Source organism: Nanorana parkeri, unplaced genomic scaffold (assembly GCF_000935625.1).
Source record: "Nanorana parkeri isolate BGI_ZX_2015 unplaced genomic scaffold, ASM93562v1 scaffold437, whole genome shotgun sequence".
Classification (NCBI taxonomy): domain Eukaryota; kingdom Metazoa; phylum Chordata; class Amphibia; order Anura; family Dicroglossidae; genus Nanorana; species Nanorana parkeri.
In genome coordinates this window covers 916,485-943,117 of record NW_017306705.1, presented here as the reverse complement: position 1 = coordinate 943,117, position 26,633 = coordinate 916,485, and the positions used below count along the sequence as shown (strand labels likewise).

Sequence of the window (26,633 nt, the reverse complement as noted above, 5' to 3'; positions counted from 1 at the left end):
GTGAAACGTGGAACGTGGGATGTATCTTCAGGGAAGATGGTAAAGTGAGGCGGACTGCCGCCTGGTTCATGACCCTTTCTACAGGGAAGGGCCCAATGAATAACCAACTGAGTTTCCTGGAAGGGGTCTTGACGGAGAGATGTTTGGTTGATAACCACACAAGGTCTCCAACTTTGTATTGCGGAGGCACACGTCTCCGTAGGTCGTAGAACCGTTTATGCCTTTCCTGGGCATGGTTTAGATTGGTTCTCAGTAATGTACTGTTTTGTTGTATCTGTTGAAGGTAGTCGTTGGTGGCTGGAATGTTGGTAGGTAAGAAGGATGGTGGCAGTGGTTTGGGATGGAACCCATAGTTTGCAAAGAAGGGTGAGGTTTGGGTGGATGAGCTAGTGGAATTGTTATAGGCAAATTTCCATAGCGGTAGTAAGTCCACCCAGTCATCCTGTAAGTAGGAACAGTGACAGCGCAGGTATTGCTCTAGACACTGATTCACCCTCTCAGTTTGACCATTGGTTTGTGGGTGGTGGGAGCTAGACAAAGATTGATCAATGTTTAACCTGGCACACAGGGCCTTCCAGAATTTAGAAGTGAACTGTGCCACCCGATCTGAGATGAGCACCGAGGGCATGCCGTGTAGTTTGATGATATTGTTGATGAAAGCGTCAGCCGTTTCTTGAGAGTTGGGCAGGCCCCGTAGGGGTATAAAGTGTGACATTTTGGTAAGCAAGTCGACAACCACTAAGATGGTGTTGTGGTTTTTTGATTTGGGTAATTCAACAATTAAATCTAATGAGACCATCTCCCAGGGATTTCCAGGTATAGGGAGGTTTGTAAGAAGACCGTACGGCTTAGCCTTGGAAAATTTGCAAGTCGAACATATTTCACACGTAGATACGAAGTTGTCTTTGGACATTTGAGGCCCCCAAAAGTAACGTTTAATGAGATCAATGGATTTATTAATTCCCTGATGGCCTGCTATCGGTGTGTCGTGCATCAACTTGAGAATGGGAACCTGCATAGAGGGCGGAATGAACAGCCTTGAATTTTTATACAGCAGACCCTCTTGATCTTCCTGGAGGTCTGAGGGTAAATGATCCCCTATTTCTCATATGGCATCTATGATCTGCCCCTTCAGGTCCACTGTGGAGGCTATTATTCTGTCAGGAGCAATGACAGTTCCTGGTTCAATGGGGCGTGAGGGTGCCTCTTCACTTCTGGAGAGTGAATCAGCCTTACCGTTCTTTGCCCCAGGCCGATAAGTTATGATGAAGTCAAACCGGTTAAGGAAGAAACTCCATCTAACTTGCCTGGAGGATAGGGAATGGTTTGTCTGCAGGTATTGGAGGTTTTTGTGGTCTGTATAGATAATGAAGGGTGTTTTTGTGCCTTCCAGAAGGTGTCTCCAATGTTCTAACGCAGGCCTTATGGCGAGCAGTTCCTTCTCCCCAACTGGGTAATTCATTTCAGCTGAGTTCAGTGATCTGGAAAAAAAAAACCACTGGATGTAATGGGGAGGATAGATCCTCCCGATGGGACAAGATGGCTCCAAGGGCAACATCTGATGCGTCTACCTCCAGAACGTACAGGTACAGGAAGACATAAGATGGGTGCCGTGGTAAATACGGTGTTTTAACTCGTCAAACGCAGATTGAGCCTCTGGAGTCCAGGAGTATTTCACCTTGATGCTAGTGAGTCGGGATAGTGGTTTGACCACTGACGAGAAATTTTTAATAAATTTGCGTTAAAAGTTGGAAAAGCCCAAGAATCTCTGTAAGGCTTTTCTGGATTTGGGAATAGGCCAGTTAATTATGCATTCAATCTTGGACCTATCCATCTGAACACCTTTAGGGGAAATAATGAATCCCAAAAAAGGAATTGTATGGGACTCGAAGGTACATTTCTCCAACTTGGCATAGAGGTTATGAGCTCTGAGACAGGCAAGTACCCACCTGACATGTTTCCTATGATCCTGAAGATTGTCGGAGAAAATCAATATATCATCCAGGTATATGACAAGGCAGATGTCAAGGAGGTCTCTGAAAACGTCATTGATGAACGCCTGGAAGGTAGCGGGGGCGTTACACAACCCGAACGGCATGACGTTGTACTCAAACATCCAGTATCTAGTGCGGAATGCTGTTTTCCATTCGTCCCCAGAAAGTATTCTTATTAGGTTGTAAGCCCCTTTGAGATCTAGCTTTGTGAATAACTTTGCAAGTTGTAGTCGTTCAATAAGTTCCAGAATCCGGAATTCTGCTGTAAGTTGTTTGCTCGTGTCTTGGTATAGCAAGGACATAGCATGTAAGAAGTCTGGAAGGGATTCCAGGATTGGGTTTTCATTTTCAAGGTGTGTATCAGCCCAGGCCCTGGGCTCACCCCGTAGATAGGATATGAGAGACCTCACTTTTAACCCATCTGTGGCGTATGTCCTGGGTTTGAGTTCAAACAAGAGCTGGCATGAGTTTATAAACTCCCAGTATTTCCTCCTGTCCCCAGAAAAAACTTCAGGGGGACAGACCTTAGGTTCCGGTCCCTCTCTACCTGCAGGAGGATTGTTAACATATCCAACAATGTAGGTACGTAGCCTTTGATTTTCGTCCTGTAAGCCTGTTGATTGATAAGATAACTTAAATGGCCTGGCAGTAGGGAAAGCTAATACAATTCTGGATAACATAACCAGAGGAATTGTTTCAGTGGATGTTATTTTGGGGTTTTTGTTAATTTGTTTTCTTTTTACTATATAATAAATGTTAAAAGGGCCTTTTTTTTCCAAAGTAGATTTTTATTTGGTTTTATCAGAACAACACACACGTGAAGGGCATCATTAGTACAACATGTACAATAAAAGTGGGATACACGTAAATCAAAGATGAAGAGATACAGGCATTTGTCATTATGGAGTAGGGGATGATGCGGTTGTCAGAACATTTATCATAGGTGCTATGACTCATAACATTGCAATAAACACAAACTCCTGGAGGTATAGGGGGTAGGGAGAAAAGAGAGCAAGAAATAGAAAAGACAGACAGAGGTAAAGAAAGGAAGAATCACACATTATTGCATCTTGGGAGTCCACCATTTCCATTTTTTGTGGAATGAAGGTAGGGTGCCACTTTTAATCGCATAAAGTCTCTCAAGATCATAGTGTAGGGTTAAAGTTTGGTGGGTTTCACTAACAGAGACACTGACCGTGCTTCACCAGTGTCTCACTATTGTGAGCTGAGCTGCCAGCAGTGTGTGGACAACCAGTGCTCGGAATGGCACCGGGAAGCGGTTAATGGCTATGAGTAGGAATCCAAGCGCTGGGTTAGGAGCAGTGAAGCAACCAGTTATCATCGATATCCACCAAAAAATGCCGTTCCAATAGCTCGTCAAGGACTTACATCCCCATAAGATATGGAGAAGGGTACCAGTCTAGTAATTCAAGAATCACTGCGCTAGGTGTGAAAACTAAATAACTAAATAATTAGTTCGACCAGCCGCAACTATGTGTGTGGGTGAACTTATTATATCGCAAGTGAGTTGCGTTCGGTCTCGACAAATAAATAAAATAAAATATGTGCACTCTATAGATTCTACTATGAAAAAATTATAAATCTCGGTAGTCACTACCTCGGTAAAATTTGTGCAATACAACAATCAGGTGTGGGGAAAGGGTTTTCAATCACCAGCCGGTGTATTGATTAGGTGTTTCTGTGTACTAAGTGTACATGGTTTGTCCAAACAAAACCTCTTAATTATGTGACAATCTATTCAAAGACACCAATCCAAATATAAATGACTCAGTGTCACAGATTGGTCGTGTATAAGAAAAACAAACTTCTTCACGTCCTATAGAGTGCACATATTTTATTTTATTTATTTGTCGAGACCGAGCGCAACTCACTTGCGATATAATAAGGGTACCAGTCTGCCCGCACTACCTCCAGCACAACGCTGAGTTGGTCGACGCGAATTTCGCTAGGCGATATGGCGTAAGATACCATCTCAGAGATATCTTATGGTAGAGCTCCCATAGGTCAACACTCTCTGTGGCTAGGTAGATGGAGCCGCAAGCAGACTCCCATGAGTCAGAGGAGAAGGTCTCACCAAGTTCTCTCTCCCAAGCTAAAAAAGCTGGTAGTTTAGTGAAGAGTCTCTTATGTTGGAGGAGATTATAGAAGAGCGAAATGCCACCTTTACGGGAGGGCATAGTGGAGAGATATTTCCATATCTGTTCTGGCACCCTGGGCCATTCTTTCAGAAGGGAAGGCAGAGCATGCGAAATTTGCAGATACCCAAAGTAATCTTGCCCCATTAGCTCGTATCGTGAGCACAGGTGCGGGAAGGGTTTCAAACATAGGTCTTGTAGCAGGTCCTGAACCCAGCCTACCACCCTTTGGACCACCGTTCATGCGGGAAGTCTGGGATAGGAGTGCTAGAGCTGAAAGTGGTATTGGGGGAGTAACTAGCTGGTCCGATGGGGATCTAATGCGCATAAGCGCGCGCCAAGCCTGTACAGTAGCCTGGATAGAGAGCGAGTATTCGGTCAGTGAGGTGGAGTTGTGCGTACTAAGAAAGGCAAGGGAGTACAGGGAGACTCCCTTAGCCAATGTGCTTTCCAGGAAAGGCCAGAGTTTGTCTCTCGAGGGGTTCAACCAGGCCTGGAGCTGCAATAGAGTGGCAGCCAAATGGTAGTCCTTAAGGTCAGGATACCCAGTACCACCCACCCTAGGATTTTTAATAAGAGAGGTGCGGGAGCACCTGGGTTTTTTGTTGTGCCAAATAAAGCTAGATAGAGCAGTTTGTAGGGACTTAAAGAATCCGGTGGGTATGGGTATGACCACAGTCCGAAATAAGTACAAGAGCTTGGGGAGCGCAAGCATTTTAAAAGCCGCTAGTCTAGCTGTCCAAGACAGCCCCTACCCAGCGCTTGGAGCTCAGATGGAAACCGCTCCAAAAATGGAATAAAATTACACTGAAAGAGCTGGTTCGTCGATACAGGTATATGGGTCCCCAAATATGGGATGCTACTGGCTGTCCACTCAAAGGGGTAGTCTGCTTGTAAGGCCCTACGAGAAGTCGAGGCCAGGTTGACACCCATAGCATTACACTTATCAACATTGAGTTTGTAGTATGACACATTGCTAAAAGTAGTCAGGATCTTCATCGTCTGCCTTAGGGAAGACTCCGGAGCCGTGAGGGTTAAGAGTACGTCGTCAGCAAAAAGCATGACCTTCTGTGGAGGGAGGGTGGGGTGGACGTAAATCCCCCGAACATCTGGATCCGCCCTAAGGGCCTCAGCAAGGGGCTCTATGAGTAGGTTAAATATCAAGGGGGATAGGGGGCAGCCTTGCCTCGTACCGTTCGTGATGCTAAAAGGCGATGAGAGTCCACCTGAGGTGAACACCTGTGCAGAGGGAGCAGAATATAGTGCCATAATCATATCTGTGATATGGCCCTCAAACCCAAACTTCAGAAGCACCCCCCGAAGATATGGCCAGTTGACCCTGTCGAACGCCTTCTCTGCATCCAAGGCCAGGAACAGAGAAGGTGCCCAAGAGCGCTCAACATGGGCCAACAGGTTTATAACCCGCCGGGTGGCATCTGGGGCCTCTCGAGCCAACGTAAACCCCTTCTGGTCTGGGTGAAGTAAGGTGGGCATGATATCATTAAGGTGGTTGGCTATCAGTTTGGCGTAAATTTTTACGTCCGAGTTTAAGAGGGAAATTGGCCGGAAGTTCTGAGGTCGGTCCGGAGTCTTCTCAGGCTTAGGTATCGTAACAACCAGGGCACTGAGCATTTCGGCAGGGAAAGAGGCAGAGGTTGCCGCAGCAGCATAGACCCTGAGTAGGTGAGGACTGAGTGTAGGATTGGAGCTGCAATAGAGTGGCAGCCAAATGGTAGTCCTTAAGGTCAGGATACCCAGTACCACCCACCCTAGGATTTTTAATAAGAGAGGTGCGGGAGCACCTGGGTTTTTTGTTGTGCCAAATAAAGCTAGATAGAGCAGTTTGTAGGGACTTAAAGAATCCGGTGGGTATGGGTATGACCACAGTCCGAAATAAGTACAAGAGCTTGGGGAGCGCAAGCATTTTAAAAGCCGCTAGTCTAGCTGTCCAAGACAGCCCCTACCCAGCGCTTGGAGCTCAGATGGAAACCGCTCCAAAAATGGAATAAAATTACACTGAAAGAGCTGGTTCGTCGATACAGGTATATGGGTCCCCAAATATGGGATGCTACTGGCTGTCCACTCAAAGGGGTAGTCTGCTTGTAAGGCCCTACGAGAAGTCGAGGCCAGGTTGACACCCATAGCATTACACTTATCAACATTGAGTTTGTAGTATGACACATTGCTAAAAGTAGTCAGGATCTTCATCGTCTGCCTTAGGGAAGACTCCGGAGCCGTGAGGGTTAAGAGTACGTCGTCAGCAAAAAGCATGACCTTCTGTGGAGGGAGGGTGGGGTGGACGTAAATCCCCCGAACATCTGGATCCGCCCTAAGGGCCTCAGCAAGGGGCTCTATGAGTAGGTTAAATATCAAGGGGGATAGGGGGCAGCCTTGCCTCGTACCGTTCGTGATGCTAAAAGGCGATGAGAGTCCACCTGAGGTGAACACCTGTGCAGAGGGAGCAGAATATAGTGCCATAATCATATCTGTGATATGGCCCTCAAACCCAAACTTCAGAAGCACCCCCCGAAGATATGGCCAGTTGACCCTGTCGAACGCCTTCTCTGCATCCAAGGCCAGGAACAGAGAAGGTGCCCAAGAGCGCTCAACATGGGCCAACAGGTTTATAACCCGCCGGGTGGCATCTGGGGCCTCTCGAGCCAACGTAAACCCCTTCTGGTCTGGGTGAAGTAAGGTGGGCATGATATCATTAAGGTGGTTGGCTATCAGTTTGGCGTAAATTTTTACGTCCGAGTTTAAGAGGGAAATTGGCCGGAAGTTCTGAGGTCGGTCCGGAGTCTTCTCAGGCTTAGGTATCGTAACAACCAGGGCACTGAGCATTTCGGCAGGGAAAGAGGCAGAGGTTGCCGCAGCAGCATAGACCCTGAGTAGGTGAGGACTGAGTGTAGGAGCAAACAATTTATAGTATTCATTGGAATACCCGTCTGGGCCGGGGGACTTGTTGTTGGGCATAGATTTAATGGTTTTGTTCAGTTCTGTGACAGTGAATGGAGACTGAAGTCTATCCAGTTGGGAAGGCGAAAGTGCAGGTAAGTGAATCGACCGCAGGAATTTGTCTATTTCAGGGCGAGTGGGTTGGTGGCTCGATGGCTCGTCCCGTAAATTATATAAGGATTTGTAATAGGCGCAAAAGGCCTCGGCTATGTCTTGGGGATGATATAGTTTGTGATTATCAGAAGGGCGGAGTATATAAGGAATTCTAGTGCGGACTGCGTGGGCCTAATAGGGCCTTTTTTAAATAAACTGATTTTGTTTTTTGCAGCAGGATTTCCTTTTAAAAAAGACAGCTTTAGTTTGAGGGGTGGTTATTTGGGTTTTTCATTCCTTTTGAGATAATTTTATTTTTATTTTACATTTTTAAATGTGGGGCAGTCAAAGCGCAGAATTCACTTGTTACTGACTATCTTTTCTTGGCAATGCTTCTAATGCAAAAACAGTGTGTGCCTAAGTGTGTATAAGCTGGTTACCTTAAATTATATCACTCGAATTTACCACACCCCTCCCCATAGAGTAAATAAAATTCAGTTAGGCCTGTTATCCCTGAATCAAACTGTCTTATTGCTGTCTAATTTCACACTGCTATATCGTATGCAGTATCCTATTTTTTATTGTAAAATCCCAACTTGTGCTCTTTGTCTTACTAAATTTGGGCCTAGCTTTGCTATTTAAAGCTGTCCTGCTGCTGGCAAAATTTTTCACTGCTTTGTCACACTATAATTCTGATAGTTATATACCTCCCTGTACTCTTTTTCATAAGCACATTTTAGCCAACTCTCCCTCATTGAAAATGTCCTGCCGCTGGCAAAAGTCTTAAATCTGAATGAGAGTTTGATAGAAATTGGCCAGTGGCAGGACAGTTTTGCATCAGCGAGAACATAGCCTCAGTGAACTACAAGCCAATTTCTACCTTCTGTTCAAAACAGGCCTACCATTTCACAAACAAGCGCATGTGTCACTGCTAAACCTACCTGGAAAAAATGCCTTTTTTTAAATTAAAATAATCACATTGGGGTGCTGCTGCTTTATGTAAGCAAAGCTTGGTGTAAAAGGAAATAGCTAAATATGCACTGCTAGTGTTGTATATACATCAAGCATCAGGAATATCTCAGGCTACTGACCAGAAACTAAAAGGCTGAATACATATACGGTAAGTGCAGGAAATGAGCAATATGCTATACTATCAATTAATATTCCATTGGTTCATAAAAAGTTCACTGTAAGTACAGGCATTTCGAATGCACTAGAAAATGGAGCAAAACACATTAAAGTGCACCTAGGATGCACAAGCCCTAAGAAAGCCTATTCGTTACAGAATAGAACCAGATATTACTATATGTAGAGTAACCAAGGCAACCATGTGAAATAACTATTCAACAAAACATATCATAACAGAAGTAATATTATGCATTGCATATAGAGAAATGGTGACTGTATGTAGTAGCAGGTAATTTATGGCCAGACAACACTTATGAAGTTAATACTTGAAGCTACGGTATCTTTTTATGATAATCAGACATGTACGTTTTGTTTCTTTCTGAATGCAAATTCGGATGCATCCAAATGTCTGAATTCCAATGAGGCCGAATGCAAACTAATCCAAATGTTCTTTAAATTAAATTTCGGATCATCCAAATTTTTTTCAAAATTAAACCAAATCGGACACATGAGCCAATCAGAAAACTACGTCCGAAAATACTACAAATTTCGAAAGATCCAAATAACGAAACAAAACAGCGTTCGGACCCAAAACCCAAAAGAATGAAAAATCCAAAATGAAACAATGTTTTTGCCGGCTTACATGTCTAATGATAATGTTTTCACATGAAATAAGCAGCATTAGAATCTTCAAAGTTAACACAGGGTCCTGGGGTTCCAACTTGAGTGCATGGAGGAGGCACGGGTCATGGAGGGATGCTGGAACTCAGGAAGCGAGGAGGTGTCTGAAACACAGCGTGCAGATAAGTTTTGAAGGGCACACTATCCTGGCTGTCTCTCCTCTCTTTCTCCTGGCTGTCTCTCTTTGCTCATCCTCCTGGTTGTCTCTCCTGGTTGTCTCTCCTCTCTCTCTCTCCTGGCTGTCTCTTCTCTTTCTTCTGGCTGTCTCTACTCACTCACTCCTGGCTGCCTCTCCTCGCTCATCCTCCTGGCTGCCTCTCTTTGCTCTCTCTCCTGGTCTCCCGTTACTCTCTCCCATATATTCCCCCCACAAAATTGTCACTTGATGATCCTGAATGGATTATGGACTTAACATTTCTGGTAGATATCTCACAGGAGCTGAACAAACTCAATCTGAAGCTGCAGGGCCCAAACCAGTTTATCATTGTGGCTTTTCGATAGTGTGAAAGCATTTTCCATAAAGCTGCAGTTATGGAAAACAGAGTTTATCACAAATACCTCAGCCATTTTTAAACATCCAAGTCCCTAATTGAAGAAAAGAGTAGAGGCATTTCTGTATTTGCTGTTAATCAATATGTTACTGCCACTGAAAATTTCCAGCAGAAATTTGATCAGCGATTTTGCGAGTTCGCTAGCCACAATGCAGCTTTTCAGATTTTTGCTGGCCCCTTTTCTTTTGATGAGAACAGTGCCCCAGATGGAACTTATGGATCTGCAATGAAGCACTGACCTCAAAGCCAAGTTCAGAGATGCCAAGGGAAACACAGATATGACTAGTCATTTTCTGAGAGAATTACCAGCTACCTTCCCAGAGCTGCCCAAACCATTCAAATGGATCATGTGTTTATTTGGAAGTACATACCTGTGCGAAAAATTATTCTCAACTATGAACTTTAACATCCAGGTCTAGGCTAACAGATGCACAAATAATCCCTTTAAGGTCTTACCCTATTAATTCCCCTTTTTCAATCTCCCTTTTAGAAATATATTTTTCTTGTTAATTTAACTGCACAAATGATAATCTACAAGCCTGATTAGCTGTGTGTGGTTAGAATAAATTGCTTTATAATTGTAGGCTCTATCTGTACAGCGGTTCAGGATGTGCAGTTAGCCATTGGGGCATATATTAACAGTGTGCAAGGCTCCTCCCACTATCCTGGAATGAGGAATAATCCCCCTTACCTTTGGAATATTTAATTGAATACCTTTTGCTCCAATAAGGCTAGTCAGGTAGTAGACATGTAAGATTCATTTTGTGCCGAATTAAAATTCGGCCGCATATAAGCATGTTCGGACATTAAGATGCATCTGAATATCTGAATTAAAGAAATAATGAATCTGAATGAACTGTAGAGACAAAGCAAAAATGTTGCCACTTTATAGATCACTGGTTCGGCCTCATCTGGAGTATGCATTCCAGTTTTGGTCACCAATCCACAGAAAAGATGTCCGTGAGCTGGAGAGAGTCCAGAGAAGAGCAACTAAACTAATTAAGGGGCTGGAGGACCTAAGCTATGAGACAAGGTTACTAAATTTAAACTTGTTCACGCTGGAAGTGAGGAGATTAAGAGGGGACATGATTTTGATGTACAAAATGTTTAGTGGTGATGGCAACATCAGCAATAAACTCTTTACAGTAAACTCCATAACAAAGACTAGAGGCCACCACCTAAAACTAGTGGAGAAAAGATTTAACCACAAGTGGCGTAGGGGCTTTTTTCCAGTTAGAGCGGTTAAAGTCTGGAACTCCCTGCCACAAGAACTGGTATCGGATGAGAGTATTGAATCATTCAAAAAGCATTTAGATACCTTCCTAAGAGCCTGTAACATACAGGGGTACAGGTATTTTAAAAACAAGGTCACGCATACACATGCACAATGACAAACAGGCACACAAAGGTTGAACTTGATGGACCTGTGTCTATATTCAACCTCAAATACTATGTAACTATGTAACTCCGAACAAAAATTTGGGATGCATTCGAATTGTTTTCCAAGTATCATTCTGAATGAATTTATGTTGTTAAACATTACAAAAAACCTGTGTGGAGTTCCCTCCCCAATTCATACCAGACCCTTTAGGTGTGGTAGAAATTTTTGAAAAAGCATAAGTTCCCCCCTAAAATCCCTTACCAGACCCTTGATTTGAGCTTGTGACCCCCCCTGCACCATATGGGTAAGGTGCTTTACTCATTCATGGTGGGGGGTGGGGGGTTTGGGTGCCCAGTTATGAATTGGGGCATCCAGATTCCTATAAGCCCACAGACCCCCCACAACCACCAGGTCAGGGTTGTGAGGAAGAGGCCCTTGGTGCCTCAGGGTTCTTCTCAGGCAAAGCACCCTCCCCATATTGAGGGCATGTGGCCTGGTATGGTGCACACTTCACTCCACTAAGTGTGCTCTTCCTGGTCATCCTGTCGTTTTTTTCCCCTGTGTCTGTTTTTGGGTCTCCTGCTTAAACTCACCTGGCAGCATTCATTGAGGCTACTTTCTAGGCACGGCGGCGTTTCTCTCGGCCTGTTTTACAGGCGGGGATGATGACATCCCCACGCCGCTGCCGAACGCCTGCGCATGCGCAGTTCAGGCTGGCGGCCGGGCGCCATTTTGGATGTGGGAAACTGCCCAGCTTGTAACGTGGGCATGTGTGGGAGGGTCCTTTCACTCGTTTTGGGCTAATTACAGCCCTGATATATGGAGGAGTCTGGCAGCATGGTGTCTGCATGGAGCTGTTTTTCGTTTTTCTGTGCCATCACACACTGATCTCAGCTGCTTAAGGTGAGTACGTGAGTATTTTCTTATGGCTGTCTTTATTTATTCTTTTTTTTTTTCTCCTTGTCTTTCTTTTTCTTTTCTTTGTCTCTCTACACTCCCTCTGATCCTTGTTGTAGTATCTGTCTGGTGTGGCTCCTTTGTTATGAGCAGTTCACCGCTTGTTCAAGATCGGCCAACCGCCTTAAGCTTAAGGTAGGGAACCAACTTTTAGGTAAGTAGCAAAAAAAAAGAGTGCAGTGATTGATGGACGCTTTATGTCTTTTTGTCTCCTCAGCCCTTCCCGCTCTCCTTCCGCCAAGTGGCGCACATCGCATCGCAGCAGCGCACACTTAGGCTGGTCTGTGGACTCACACCGCCTAAGAGAACGAGAATGTTCCCCAAGGAAGAGGTCTTTCTCCATCACCTGAGCGTTCACGCTGACCTAGCAAACAGCCAAGCTGGGCATGCGGGGAAGTTCCCCTACCTGACAAATTGGTGTGTGCGAGCTGCCTGGGCGACATATCACGGGACCAATGAAATGAAGGGGCACAAGTGGACTCATTACTTGAAGATGTAGTTCGTGAATCATTGCCGGAGTTTAAAGCCAGCCCTCCAGCGCCCTTTATGTCACAATCGCATGCATCACAAGCCTATATACTTCCGGGTCAGCAGACTCTGGCTATTCCTCCGGTGGAGGGGTCTAGCTCATTGAGTGAGTGCAGGCGGGCGAAGACTCTGACTCATCATCGAATGAGGATCCGTCTGGATTTCATTTTTCCCTGGTCCAACCATATATCAGGGCAATGAAGCAGGCGATTTATTGGGAGGACGCACCTGGTCCTCCGACAAAGCATAGGCAAAAGCATTCTTCCCTTTTCTGAAGAAACAGGTGTCCTCTTTTCCATTCATGGAGGAGATTCAGGGACCTATTTCTGATGAATAGAAAAAAGTTGAGCGAAGATCTTTGGGTCTGCATAAATTGTACCCGCTTGAAGATGCAAATGCGGTCTCCTTGGATGTTCCCCCCGATAGTAGATGCTGCGGTGATGTGCTTGGCAAAGAATGTCACCCTCCCCATGGAGGACTCCGCTTCCTTCAAGGATATTCTTGACAGAAGAATTGACTAAGAGCTCAAAAAATCCTATCAGATGGTGAGGGCGGCATGCAAACCGGCTGTGGCCCTCACCTACGTGTCCAGAGCACTCACTTGTTGGATCAAGAATTTAGAGGCAGCCATACAACAGGATATCCCAAAAGATGACCTTATAAAAGCCTTGGACGAGTTCAAGCTGACAGCAGAGTTCGTGGGCGGGGCCGCAATCGATGTTATCAGATGTTCAGCTCAGTCTATGTTGCATTCCATCACTGAAAATCGAGCTCTTTGGCTAAAACTGGACACGGCCATCTCGCGGGAGACTGGTGAGAAGTCGGGGTTAATTCCGCAAGATCGCAAAGGTAGACGCCAGAAGGGGTTTTTCGCAGAGGCGTAACTAGTGACCTCAGGGCCCCGGTGCAAGAATCCATGAAGGCCCCCTCCCCCAAGAGGAAAAAAATTAGATACATTGTTTAAAAGAAAAAACAACAAACACTCTCCTCTTCCATGTCTCCAGCTTCCCATTATCTCCCCCTTCATGTCCCCATTACCTCCTCCTTCATTGCCCCAGCTCTCCACTCCCTGACCCCACACTCTCCTCTTCCATGTCCCCATCTTCCCATTATCTCCCCCTTCATGTCCCCATTACCTCCTCCTTCATTGCCCCAGCTCTCCACTCACTGACCCCACACTCTCCTCTTCCATGTTCCCAGCTTCCCCTATCTCCCCCTTCACGTCCCCAGCTTTCAGCTCCCTGACCCCACACTCTCCTCTTCCATGTCCCCAGCTTCAACCCATCTCCCCCTTCACGTCCCCAGCTTTCAGCTCCCTGACCCCACACTCTCCTCTCACATGTCCCCTTCATATTCTCCGCTCTCTATATCTCCCCCTTCATGTCCGCAGCAGGCTTCTCATACACAGGGAGTTGGAGCTTTCCATAGCACACAGGCAGCTCTATGGTCGGCAGCCGTTCTGGGTGATGAGGGGGCGGGGATAACCCCGCTTTCCACTCATTGGCTGCTGCGCCGGCTCGATCATACGCCCTGGCCGGAACGAAGTGAGGGGAGCAGCGTGAAGCACGAAGGGCCCTGGACAGGAGGAAGAGACCCCGGTACCGATATTAGCGGCATATTCAATATCCTGGTAATCAGCGGTTGCCAAGGGCCCCGTCTTCTTGCCCCGGGCCCCTTTTAAGTGGCGGAACTCCAGGGCTCGGTCGCAGCTGCGACCTCTGCGACCCTGGTAGTTCCGCCACTGGTTTTTCGTTAGGCATAGTTACATAGTTACATAGTATTTGAGGTTGAATAAAGACCTAAGTCCATCAAGTCCAACCTATTGCTGATGTGTGCGTATGTTTTTTTTTTTATAGGTCCATGTATCATCTCATTCTTAAGAGTACCTGTATCCCTGTATATTACGGGCTCTCAGCAAATCGTCCAAAAGCTTCTTGAATGATTCCACATTTTTAGCTGAAATCACTTCCTGTGGCAGCGAGTTCAAGAATCTAACCGCTCTAACTGTGAAGAACCCCCTTCGCCCCTTGTGCTGGAATTTTTTTTCCACCAATTTTAGGTGGTGGCCTCTAGTCTTTGTTATGGAGTTAATCGTAAATAGTTTGTTGCTAATGTTGCTATCACCATTGATCATCTTGTACATGAAAATCATGCCCCCTCCTTATTCTCCTTACTTCCAACGTGAACATGTTTAAATTTAGTAGCCGTGTCTCATAGCTCTGGTCCTCCATTTCAGTAATTAGTTTGGTTGCCCTCCGCTGGACTCTTTCCAGCTCAAGGACATCCTTTCTGTGGACTGGTGACCAAAACTGGAAAGCATGCTCCAGATGAGGCCGAACCAGTGATCTATGAAGTAGCCCAATTATTGACTTGTCTCTGCAATAAATCCCCTTATACAGGACCGGACTCTACTTGCTTTGCTTACAGCAGCCTGGCAATGACCCCCAAATCTTTTTCTATTTCTGACTTCCCTAGTGGCATACCCATAATTGTATAGCCCATTTGCTTATTTTTAATCCCAAAGTGCATTACTTTGCATTTATCGACATTAAACCTCATCTGCCATATATTTGCCCACTCCCCTATTTTTTCCAGGTCCTCCTGTAATGTTATACTGTCTAGGCCCGTTTCTATTACCCAGGCCCGTCTTTAACGCAGGTCAAAAGGGGCAGTTGCCCTGGGCCCAGTTATTGTTGTGGGGCCCAAAGCAGCCGCCCCTTGAGCCTGCACTGCTCGCTCCCTACCTGGAGATGCGGGATGTCAGTGTCCCGTCCATTCTCCCCCCTCACCCTCCTGGTTTCCCTTGTCTCTCCAGAGATAAGACAGCAGAGATCAGCAGATCGGGACCTTTGTCTGCTCTGCCTAGCCACTGATGACGCTGATGGGCGGGCTGTCATAATTGCGTACTTTGGCCCGCCCATCACATCATTAGTTGCTAGGCAGAGCAGACAAAAGTCCTGATCTCCCGATCTGCTGCCTGTCTGCAAGTAACAGCAGGGGGGGGGGGGGAGATTAGGGAAACCAGGAGGATGAGGGGGGAGAGCACGGGGATCACAGGCTCAATAACAGACTCTGATCCCCTTGCAGACAGACAGGTCAGCAGAGATCAGAAGATCAGGACTTTGTTTATATCAAAGCACAGGGATCAGAGCCTATCATGCATGCCTAGACCAGCTGGCCCGCCCATCTGCATCATCAGTTGCTAGGCAGACAGGGGGCTGATAAAAAAAATATATAAAATAAATAAATTGATTTGGGATGTTGGGGTGGAGAGAGAAACTGCATGGCAGGTAGGGGGCGTGGCTTGGTGGGTAGGGGCGAGGGCCCAAGAAAATGTTTGCCCAGTGTCCAATCAATATTAAAGGCGGCCCTGCTATTACTCTCCCAATTTTGGTATCATCAGCAAACACTGAAACATTCCTATGCACACCCTCCCCGATGTCATTATTAAACAGGGTATACAGCATGGGTCCCAGCACAGAACCCTGAGGCACACCGCTCATGACACTAGCCCAGTCTGAAAAGGTGCCATTTACTGATACACTCTGGACATGTTCCTGTAGCCAGTTCTCTATCCATGTACACACCATTCCATCTATGCCCATGGATCTCAGCTTGTTCATCTGCATCATCAGTTGCTAGGCAGACAGGGGGCTGATAAAAAAAATATATAAAATAAATAAATTGATTTGGGATGTTGGGGTGGAGAGAGAAACTGCATGGCAGGTAGGGGGCGTGGCTTGGTGGGTAGGGGCGAGGGCCCAAGAAAATGTTTGCCCAGTGTCCAATCAATATTAAAGGCGGCCCTGCTATTACTCTCCCAATTTTGGTATCATCAGCAAACACTGAAACATTCCTATGCACACCCTCCCCGATGTCATTATTAAACAGGGTATACAGCATGGGTCCCAGCACAGAACCCTGAGGCACACCGCTCATGACACTAGCCCAGTCTGAAAAGGTGCCATTTACTGATACACTCTGGACATGTTCCTGTAGCCAGTTCTCTATCCATGTACACACCATTCCATCTATGCCCATGGATCTCAGCTTGTGTAGTAAGCGTTTATGTGGTACCGTATCAAAAGCCTTTGAGAAATCCAGATATACCACATCCACCTGCCTCACTCCATCCAGATCTCTACTTACCCCCTCATAGAAAGTTAGCAAGTTAGTCTGGCAGGAACGGTCTTTCCTGAACCCATGCTGATTATCATTTACTATGCCATTATTCTGAACAAAAAATTCTACCAGATAGTCCTTAATCATTCCCTCTAACAGTTTGCAAACTACTGATGTAAGACTGACTGGTCTATAGTTCCCAGGTTGGCATCTTGACCCCTTTTTGAATATTAGGACTACCATAGCCCTTCACCAGTCACTTGGAACTCTACCAGTCATTAAAGAGTCCTTAAAAATTAGGAATAATTGTCTTGTTATAACCTCGCTTATTTCCTTAAGTACCTTGGGGTGCAGGTTATCTGGTCCCACTGCTTTATTTGCATTAAGTAGTTTAAGTCTTTGTTGTGTCCCGGTTTCCGTCAACCACTGAGGTATATTTTGTGTTGAACTATTTGTTTTATCATGTGTACATTAAACCCGTCTTTTTCCTGAGTGTATACTGAGGAGAAAAAAGTGTTCAGCACCTCGGCCCTCTCCTTTGTGACTTGTGACATTTGTGCCTAACTTCCCGTTTTCATCCTTTATTGGACCTATCTGCTCCTTTCTCACTATTTTAGCTGCCCGAATTACTAGTTTGCATCTTTTATTCCATTCTTTGTAGTTATGGAACGCCAATGCTGTCCCATCCATCTTATATTGTATAAATGTCACACTCTTGTCCTTGATGTGTTGTTTTACAGTTTTATTTAGCCATACAGGCTTAGTTTTTGATCTTTTACTTTTATTACCCAACTGTATACACTTGGCAATAGCGATATTTATACTGTGTTCTTAAAACAGTCCCACTTTTGGTCCCAGTTCAGGTTGTGAAATAAGTTTTCCCATTTGATGTCCCCCACTAGGTGGCGCAGCTTATCAAAGTTAGCCCTTCTAAAATTTAGGGTTCTTGTCCGCCCAGCCCTCTTCCCTTTCCTGTATCCAATAGTGAAAGTAAACATATAGTGATCACTATTGCTGTGCTGGCTCCTCCCGATTCTGCCAAGCCCTTTGCCTGATTACTCGCCCAACCGGGCCCAATAGGGGTCCGGCTTCATTGATTTGCGCATGTTTGGGCAAAGTTGTGCGGGGATCCGTGAGTAGTCGCAACGGTCAACCACGGTCATTACTGGAACTTCGAGTCAAGACCCCCACAGGATTCGTTTTCACCTACAAGAATTCCAACTTCGCCCCAGAGGAGGGAGGTGCTCCTACACTATCTCCATTCCCATTTGCAACAAGGTGCTATGTCCCCAGTTTCTCACTCAGAAAGGATCCGGGGGTTTTATTCCCCACCTTTTCTGGCCCGGAAAATAACTGGCGATTGGAGGCCGATAATAGATCTAAAGCGCCTGAACATGCATATCCATCTGCAAAGATTAAAGATCGAATCACTTCAAACCATTATACAGAATATCCGCCTGGGTGACTGGATGCTATCTGTAGACCTACAGGATGCATATCTTCATGTTCCCATTCTTCCCTCATTTCAAAAATACTTTAGGTTTGCAATCGGCGACCTACATCTGCAGTTTGTGAGTCTACCGTTCGGCCTGTCCACCTCTCCCAGGACATTCACGAAGGTACTGATTGCCACCCTGGCTCCTCTTCGAGAACAAGGCTTGCGTGTCCACCACTACTTGGACGATATTTTGCTGCTGTCCAGTGACGAAGCTGGGTTGTTGCGGCACAGGGAGATCCTCCTGTCCACTCTGGCCAAGCTCGGTTGGCTGGTCAACTTTCAAAAGAGCCAACTGGTACCCTCCCAACAAATTATTTATTTGGGAGCAAACTTCGATACCATCAGCAGCTCTCTCTCACTACCTCCTCTGAAGGTGGAGTCCTTGAGGTCCAACGTAGAGAAGGCGATCTTCTCCACCTCCATGAGCGCCTCCCAATGTTTGGGCCTTCTCGGCTCCATGACCTCATGCATTCCAATGGTTCCCTGGGCACCCTGGCATGTACGACCTTTTCAAAGGGGTTTACTTGTTCGATGGCGAAAGGAGTCGATGCACCAAATAATTTTGTTATCGACAGGAATGTGCAGGAGCCTATGGTGGTGGTCGCTAGCACGTTCATGGGTTCCCTTGGGTGACAGTGACCTTGGACGCCAGCACCAAAAGGCTGGGGGGCTCTGAGCGGGAATACCAAACTTCAGGGGAGATGGTCCTTCTGCACGAAAGGGATGGTGTCGAATGTCCTCAAGCTCAGTGCGGCATTCATGGCACTGACGTAATTAACCCCCTGTCTGCGAGGAAAACCAGTTGTGCTAAGGATGGATAACAGATCGGCTGTGTCGCATATCCAGAAGCAGGGGGGAACACACAGCTTTTCTCTTCTCAGAGAAGTGGAGCCCATTATGGTTTGGGCGGAGAAGAACCTCCAGGAACTCAGGGCAGTATATCTCCCAGCTCGTCTGAATCTGGAGGTGGATCATCTTTCGAGGATCTTTCTGGACCACAATGAATGGTCGCTACATTCAGGCGTCTTCAATCAGCTAGTCTGTCTGTGGGGCCTACCTCAAGCAGATCTCTTTGCGACCCAAGGCAAACAGAAGGTCCCTCACTTCCTATTCAGATTACCTCATCCCGCTGCGGTCGTGGTGGATGCTCTGACGCATCCCTGGGAGTTCAGGATGGGCTACGCCTTCCCGCTTTCGACAAGCTCTCATGACATTTCATCGTCCCCTGGTCATTAGGGAACCAGGTGACGCTGAACTGTCATTAAACACTGAGAACTCGGCAGAGCTGCCGTGATATCACGGTGGCTCCGCCGGGTTCTCAGTGTAATCACAGATCAGCGACCCTGGTTACCTGGTAACCAGAGGACGCTGATCTGTCTCTGCAAGTGGCCGGAGCCAGCCGTGAGATGATGGCTGGCTCCGCCCAGCTGTCAGTAGCAGGCTGTCAGCCGGCCAATGGCCGGCCAGCTTCGGCTTTCACCTCGGCTCAGTCGAGCCGAAGCATATCCCTTCGGCTCGACTGAGCCACTCAGCCAACTTATAGTGAATAGCTCGTACAGCAGCCCTTTGGTTCTACTGAACCGAAGGGGTCCTGGAGTCGAAGCTAGCCGAAGGATCAGCCGAAACTACTGCTAGATCCTTCGGCAGCTTTGTGAATAACCTTCTTAGAGATCTTAGTCTCAGAGAGCTATTAACTTTTCACTACAGCATCCGACAAAATATAAAATGTAAGCCTGGTGTGACACAATAATCTAATATAGAATGAAGAACTAAATAGACAGAGAGATAGAGAGATCTGGTTGTTAACAATCAGGTCATTGCAGTATATTCTTCAGAAAATTCAACAGCCCTACTAGCACAATATTATATTCAACATTTATTATGAAAAAGATAAAGAGTTAACAGTAAAATCTGGAAAATAATTATTCTTAGAAGATATCAGCAACATATCTGCTTCAGCTAACCAGATGCTGATTCAAGAATGTGTCACTATTTGTAGGAGTATGAGGCTATTCTGCCAAGTTTAGCAGAATGAACTTCCCCTATGTGTCTCCGTTCCTAAGGCGGGGGTAGGTTGATCGGATAGAGGGATAGAGGGAGGACCGGAGAATCTATTCTAGTGCAGCCACACAGGAAGAGGACAGACCATTGAGCAGAAGAAGAGTATTTCATAACATTTAGGCTGCCATAAAAATGAAACAAGACATTCACTGGCACTACGAGCAGATCACACAAATGTAAATATCTTTCGTATTCCTTTTATTTCTACAACATATTATAAAGGAAGCTCTATGATACACTGTAATGCATAATAAAATACTTTCTTTTTTATTCAAACATTAAAAAGAATCTCTGTAAGAGACAAGCTGACTTGAAAGTATTAGGCAAGTTGGTGAATCATTGTATAGTCCTCCAATGTGTCAATAAATCAACAATTCTAACATTGCATAGGTAATCTGAATTCACTGATGGGTTTATGGTCACCACAGAGCATGCAAAAAAAATGGACTAATCTACCCTAAACTGTTCAAAATGTTGTGCAAAACTAGTGCAGTCTCAGATTGCAACCCTCCTTAAAATGAACCTGGGGCCCTTTGTTATTATTTTCCAGGATGTATTATTCCACAGTACCTGCAGCTACAGAGGTCAGAGAAGGCTTGTTTTGAAGCTCATGTTCTCATTACTCCCAAACATCCCAGATTCCAAGGGAAAACTCCCAGGATTTCACCACAATCCCAGTATCACATGGATCATGGCTGTTTCCTACAGCTGAGCGCCAGAACTCTTGGTCCAGAACCTGACTGCTGATGTTCATTGGCAGAGTTAACACTATGATGAGCGGAGGTGAGGGCGGTAATTGCAAGGAGGTTTTTCCTCTCTCTGCATGGACACACCACCTGCATGTGTGTGCCTGCATAACGCTTGGTACAGCACCTGACTGTGGATGTCCATGAGGGCAGTAATTGCAGGATGGCTTATCCTCTTTATGCTTGCACATTAAAGGAGAACTATGGGGTTAGGGCTTTTCCCCATAGTTCTCCTTTGGGTAATGGGAGGACACAAACTAACGTCCTCCGGTCACCCTAAGCTCAGTATACCGTGAGCTACAGCTCGCGGTATACTGATACGCCGCAGGATGCCGCGAGCTACAGCTCGCGGTATACTAAGACACAGCAGCTGAAGCGGATCCCGACAATTATGTCTGGATCAGCCCAGCTGTGTGAGTGACAGCTGGCTCTGCCTACCTAGAGGCAGAGCCAGCTGTACCTGCCACCTCCCACGTCCGTTCCGCCAATCAGCGTTGGAGGATCGGAGCGGGGAGGGGGGAATCCAGTCCCTCCCCTGTCACGGCAGAAAGCCGTGACAGGATCGAGAAGTGAGCGAACGCCGCTATGTGTTCGCTCACTTCCCGATCTACTGAGCCGACCTGTGACAGTTTCATTGTCACAGGTCGGCTAGAACTATGAGGATGAGTAAAAAGCATGCATGTGTGCGCCAGCTTAACTACCAAAGTAAGTCTGATGGTCTGCACAGTCATCCTCCTCTTTATTTAGGCAATGCAATGTCCAGGGCATTCTTCCTCCCACTGACTGCCAGGGAATTCTTTCTCCTACTAAGTGCTCACACTGGACATTCTTTTTCCTACTGCTTGCCATGGCATTCTTCCTCCCACTGACTACTAGGGCATTCTTCTGATCACTATGGCATTCTTGCTCCCACTGATGGACAAAGCATTCTTCCTCCCACTAACCACCAGGGCATTCTTTCTCCCACTGATTGCTGGGGCAACTGCCAGAACAACAAGGTGTTCCTTCTTACAATGACTACTAGGTCATTCTTTCTTCCACTGAAAACCAAGGCATTCTTTCTTCCACTGACTGCCAGTGCATTCTTCTTCACTTTAACTGCTGGAGCATTTTTTCTCCGGTTCATTTTCTGGACATCTTTTCCAGCTGACCACCAAGGCATTATTCTTTCCACTGAGTGCCATGACATTCTTCCTCCCACTATCAACCAAGGCATTCTTAATCCCACTGTTGGTACTAAGGCATTCTTCCACCCATTGATTGCTGTGAAATTCATTGTCCTGATGTCCACCAGACTATTCTTCCTCCTACTGACTGTTGACACTGGGGCATTCTACCTTCCAGTGACCACCAGGGTATTACTCCTCCAAACTGTTGAAAGGCATTCATACCTCCCAACTTTCCTGAATTTTGCAGGACTGTCTCACAATGAGAGCCAAATCCCGTGGACCTCAGGATAATCCCATTATGTCTCAATTAAGTCTTACTGCCAATCTATGTAAAAGGGAAGCAAGTCTCTGCCTCCTGAACTCCACCCACAACTTCTCATGCACCAGTAAGTCTATACCCCTGCTGCTACCCATCCTTCTAATCCAGCAGTGGGCTCTGCCTTTCAAACTCCACCATTCCTTTAAAAACACAGGAGGGCTTTGGTCTTGCATTTTTCATGGTCCTTACAGAGGAATTGGGGGTGTCAGATTAGGGAGGGAGGGATATTAAAGAGTTAGAGAGGGGGTAGGTTAAATACATTGCATGCAGGATGGAGCAGCAGCATGAGGGAGAGGCACACCTCAATGTGCTTCACTCTCCAGCATTAAAAGGTACACTCTCCTAAACACTAGTGTTTCCCAATGACAACATCCCCCCCAACACCAATGCTTTTTTTCCCCATTGTCACAGTTGGAGCACTTTTTCCTCCCACTGTCCACTGATACCAGGGCATTTTTTTAATACTATTGATTTCCGGTGCATTTTTTCCTTCCACTGAAATCCATAATTGGTGCATGCTTACCTCCCACTGAGACCATATTTTTCCACCATGTTATTTTTTACTTTCACTAACCACTGATGCCAGGCATTCTTTTCTCCCACTGACCAGCAATATAATGGGCACTGTTATAGATACTCCTGACTGTTACACATACATATGTTGTATGTTACATAGTCCTGGCCACTGTGCTTATATATGATATTATACGTAACATAGCATAACCACTGCATTCTCCATTCTGTAGGAATAACACACAAATAAAACAGATACAAGTGCTCTGAACATATCTAGATGCCTAGCAACATAGATAAACAAATATGCAAAGGAGGTACAATGTTGGCAAAATGAAAGATACAATCTCTAATGTGTAAAGCCAAGAAATCCAAGGTAGCCCAAAGATACAACCAAATGTAAATAGCAATATCTTGAAAATGAGCATGCAGCTTGACCACAAAACACGGAGACGGAGCTCCCAAATGGCACTGAAAGGAACAAGCGTAAAGAGATCCATTTGGTTTAGTACATTTGGACTAGGTATTTATTGGTTAAAAACAATGATATCACACTCACAGATGACTGTTGTGGATATGTATCAAAACAGAAATCCAAGCAGCAGTGTACTATGGGCAGAGCAAGCCCTGGCCAAGGGCTCTGTCCCTGCTGCAAACAGATGTTGAAGGCAAAAATTACCACTGATCTCAGTCACGGCTAAGGCGGAGGAAGGGGAGTGTCCCCCCAAAAAACACGTTCTCCCAGTGAGCAGTGACCACACTTGGGGGTTGAGTATCCTAGCAGCAGAGAGATTGTGTTCCTTCCGGTGGAGTCTGAGGCCAGAGGTGATATTTGCTTTCAACATCTGTTTGCATCAGGGATAGAGCCCCTAGACGGGGCTTGCTCTCCTTATAGTGCACTGCTATACTCTTCTACCTGGTCTGATTTCTCAGTTGCTTCATATCCTCCATGATCATCTGTGAGTACAATATTATTGTTTTTATCCAATAAATACTTAATCCAGATCTGTTTTGTAGAACTGACAACTATTACCTGAGATTGTGTAGCATTTTTGCAAAAGCATACTTTTTTGTTTTCTTCTAATTAAATACATTTGTCTTTAGCAATTTCTTTTTGCAAAATTCATCATATTTACGACACAAAATTGTTGCCTATTATTCAGTCAGCCTATATTTCTATCTATTTGGAGGCATCTCTAAGTTTTTGTTTTATTTTGAAATTTCAAGGTCATTCAATAGTATCCATTTATAGAATTAAATTTAAATGATAGCATGAATCAGTAACATTCAGTTTCCACTAGGAAATGCTAATTTTATATCTATAACCAAAGTCGTGCCAAGAATATACATTTTCCAGTTATTTTGTAGTAGCTTATTGACATCCTATTTTTCTTGTGCTGAAAACCTTATTTGTTCTTTAAATGTGCACTGGAGAGTATTATCTGGAATAATGCTCAGTCTTTGACTATAATTCAAATGCAGCGTTTCAGAGGAAACACATGTACAGTATGTGTGCATAGGGCTACATAGTAAATAACTGGACAAAACCCCCCTGCAGTTTACTGGTAGATAAAATACTGTAAAGGAGTAGAATATAGAAGGCAAAACAGGTCTATGTTCCATTTAATTAAGGTTAAATAATATTTTAAGTACATTTGCCACAATTAGGGGTCTGCAAAGGGATTTCAGCTTAAATTATTTTCAACAAAATTACCAATTTCACAACTTGGGAAATGTCACCAAATTGGAAATTCAGTTCTGCTTATTGAGCTGCTTCGGTAAAATTTGATTGACAAAAATCGTTTTATTTAGAGGACATGCACATGTCTCATTCCAATTTCCTGAAATGAGGAATAATCCTCTCATTTTTGGGATAGGAGATGCAATCAGACATGTGAATACCTTTTGTTTTAGGAAGGTTTTACTGTGCTACACACTGATTCAGTTGGAGGGCTTTTTGATTGCTTCAATCCCTTGGTTGGTTATCTTGTTTCATTGGGTATCAAGCCTCATTCCACAGAAGCCATGGTTTACATACACTGCAACGATGATGGCCAAAAAGCCAGAAACAGTTGTATGCAGTTTGGAATAAATAACTGTTTAACATATATGTGGTTATAAATGTGCATCTGGCCAATGGGGTTAAAAGCAATGATTTGCATGGCTCCCCCCATTGTCCTGAAATAAGGAATAATCCCCAATTGTTGGGTTATATAATGGATTGAGACATGTGCATACCTTCTGCTTTAAGAAAGCTTTATTGTGCTGCATTCTGATTAGAGCAAGGGTTTTCTGATGGCTTTAATCCTTTCTCAGCGCAACCTGTTTGGTTATACATCCCATCATAAGAAAAGTTGAGAATGATATAACTATATCCATATCAGCCAATTGTCGTGATAATTTTACAAAAGTGATGATTTTTACAAAAAATATTTTTTTTTTGGGGGGATAACTCTAAAATGGTGAATTTCTCCTCACTTTCTTCCTCGTTGACAATGATCATCAGTACAAATGCAGATATTCCCCAATGGGGACACAGGCATCAGTTCAAATGTAACAGTGGATCCCTTCCCTAATCTATCCAAAACTAAAAATAAGGTTTTGCCTAGAGATTCGCTTTAACTTAACCCCTTATGGACAAAGGCTATGTTATAATCCACATTGTAGGCCTGAAAATTACTTAAAACCCCCAAACATTATACATTTTCTGAAAGCCAAGAACCTACAGAATGAAATGGTGGCATTTGCAAATTTTTATGTTACACGACATTAGCGCAATTTATTATCAAACCCCAAAATGTTTTGTAAAATGCACTTAAGTTAACTTTAGTACCCCAAAACACTATATAAAACCATTTGTTTTTTAAAATATAAAAGATGAGGTTACAACAAGCGCCCCCACATGATAGGATATTGGCAGTGACAGGTACTCTTTAAGGTGATGCTGGGGGTCCAAAAGACCCCTAGTATCACCTTTACACTCTAAATAAGCTATTGAATTGCAGATCGCACTTCAATAGCTTATTGCTGGGCTTCAGTAGCCCAGCAATGACAGCTATGGGACCGGTAGTGATGCAATGCCCGTCACTCCCGGTCCCATAGAACCATAGTCCATTCACCGATTTCCTCCCAGCTTTCCATCGACACCCGGCAAGCCGGTCCTGGGCCCGTAGGAGGGGCAGCGTAGCCCAGGAAACACAGCATGAGTGTCGGGCAGGGGGGCGGCACAGTTACCGGATCGTAGAAGCGATCTGGCGGCAGCTGAGCCACCAGAAACGCTTCTACTCTAAAGCCGGCGGTCGGCTCTACAAAACTGAACAACCACGGGAGTCTGTTTAACTCCTTCAGACTTCATGACGGAATTATCCCGTCAAGGGTCGTGAAGGGGTTAAAAGGCTATACGCTTTTCTCAGTTGCAAGAGAAAATCTGGTAACTTGACCTTCTCTTTATAATCACCAAAGTGAAAGATGAACACTAGATCAGATATTTGTTGTCTAGTATATTCTCATGAGGCAGATCATCTGATATGTATTAAAATGTCATGTTAAAAATCACAAATTTAATTCCAGTCAACTGTATATACATTTAAAATATGTTTAAAAAAAATGTATATTAATTTGTCCAAAACTAAAATTACTGAACTGGATTAAGGACCCATTCACACCAATGCACCATGATAACCCACAGTCGGCGAGCAGCGAGCATTGTGGTTCACGAGGATCTACATTGCTAGATGACGTGATTGGTGATGGATTTACATCATGGGACATCATTTTTTTT

The 26,633-nt window shown here is 45.0% G+C and overlaps 1 protein-coding gene across 1 annotated transcript in view; it reads right to left on the bottom strand.

Annotated features, from left to right (window-relative positions):
- The window catches only part of LOC108790013 (steroidogenic factor 1-like), a 208,018-nt gene that overhangs the window by 152,933 nt on the left and 28,452 nt on the right, over window positions 1-26,633 (bottom strand). The window lies entirely within an intron of this gene.